This window comes from Pinus tabuliformis, chromosome 9, assembly GCF_031772625.1.
Source record: "Pinus tabuliformis cultivar Carrire ecotype Pingquan chromosome 9, CPIR1, whole genome shotgun sequence".
Taxonomy (NCBI): domain Eukaryota; kingdom Viridiplantae; phylum Streptophyta; class Pinopsida; order Pinales; family Pinaceae; genus Pinus; species Pinus tabuliformis.
Window position 1 is genome coordinate 356604965 of NC_142307.1, and position 2058 is coordinate 356607022.

Consider the following 2058-nt stretch of genomic DNA (forward strand, 5'->3'; position numbering starts at 1 on the left):
TGTACAAAATTTAGAAACAAATGAATTGTTCAGTAAATTAATGCTAAAGGGGGGTATCTTCCTCAGCAATAATCTACATAGTGGAATCTTCCCGTAATTGTTGGTAAAACGATTCCCGAGTAAGCGGTTTGTGATAAAGTTGCACTCGATGACCGTTTGCTTTGAAAGAATGTCCAAAACCATCAATGGTAGTCAATGTAATGGTGCCATTGTAATGCACCTTCTGTATCTCATAAGGTCCAAGCCATCGTGTCTAGAGTTTTCTGGGGAAATCCTGAAACATGGAATCTTATAAGAGTGCCCAATCTCCTTCGTGGAAGATTTTGTTTTTAATAAGTGTGTCATGCCATTTTGCTCTCTGCTGTTGAATTAATGCAGTGCGTTGAAGAGTTGAGAGCCTAACTTCATCTAACTCATTGATTTGCGGTAATATATTAGTTTGGGCCTCGTTTAAGTTCAAACCCACCTTCTGCGTTGTTCTTAATTTTTGAATTTCGAATTCGCTTGGAAAGATGGGTTCTTTTCCAAATACTAATTGATATGGTGAATACCCGGTGGTGTTTCTCCACATTGTTCGGTATGCCCACAAGGCTTCCGGCAATCTTGCAGCCCAGTCATGTCTATGTGATGCAACTGTTTTTGTAAGTATTGCCTCAATTACCTTATTAGTGCTTTCTACTTGGCCATTTCCATACGGGTGGTATGTAGTTGTAATTTTGTGCCGAATGTTGCAATTTTTTAATGTTGCAGTGATTTTATTACCTAAAAATTGTGATCCTCCATTTGTAATTATGTCCCTTGGGAGGCCATATTGCACAAATAATTGGAAAAGAAAATGTATTACAGAATCCTCTGTAGCTCTTGGCAATGCCTCTGCTTCAACCCATTTGGTAACATACTCTATTGCAACCAGTATGTATGTTTTCTGATTTGATGATGGGTTAATAGGACCAATAAAATCGAGTGCCCATCGCTCAAATGGCTTGATTACTAACTATGGGTTCAGAGGAATTTCATCAGATTGTCCAGGGCGTCCCGCCCTCTGGAAACTATCATAGGCTTGAACAAACTTTTTAGCATCTTTAAAAATAGTGGGCCAGTAATAGCCTGTTTGTAAAACCTTGTGACCGGTCCTACGGTCTGCAAAATGTCTGCCACATGGCCCATCATGGCATGCTTTCAGAATGTCAAATATTTCATCTTCTCGGATGCATCTTCTGATGTGCATATCTGCCCCTGTATGAAATAAGTAGCCCCCAATCCACGAGAATCGAGTACTGCGCTGCACTATCTGTTTTCATTCATTAGGCGTTAAATGCTTAGGTAATTTTCCTATTGCTAAGTAATTTGCAACCTCGGCATACCATGGTGTTCTGACAGTAACAGAAAACGAATGTTCATCCGGAAATTGATCTTCGACTGCTGCTGCGTCCGCTGGGTTTAGCATTCGTGAGAGAAAATCAGCTATAGGATTCTCTTTTCCAAGTCGATCCTTAATTATGATGTCAATTCCTGCAAGAGAATCAACCATCTTGTCACTCTTCCATTTGTAACCAATTTATTTGCTAAATATTTTATGGCAGATTGATCTGTATATAAAACTACAGGATACCTAGTTATATAATGTTTAAATTTATTTACAGCATGTATTTCAGCTAAAAATTCTTTTTCAGTCACAATATAGTTTAATTCAGCAGGAGATAGATTCTTGCTAATATAATAAATTGCATATGGCTTTTTATCTTCTTCCTACCTAAGAACTGCTCTAATTGTTGTGTCTAAAGCATCAGATGGAATTTGGAATGGCAAATACCAATTTGGGCACCTTAGCATTGGGGCTGTCGATACAAGCTTTTTCAGATCCTCAAAAGCACGGTCACACTTATCTGTCCAAATGAAATCAACATTCACTGTTAGTGCATATAAAGGTGCGACAATTTGAGAAAAATGCTCTATAAATCTTCTTTAGTAACCAGAAAATCCAAGAAAACTGTGTACCTATGTTTGTGTGGTAGGAGTAGGTATTAACAAAATTATCTGAATTTTAGCCGGATCTAC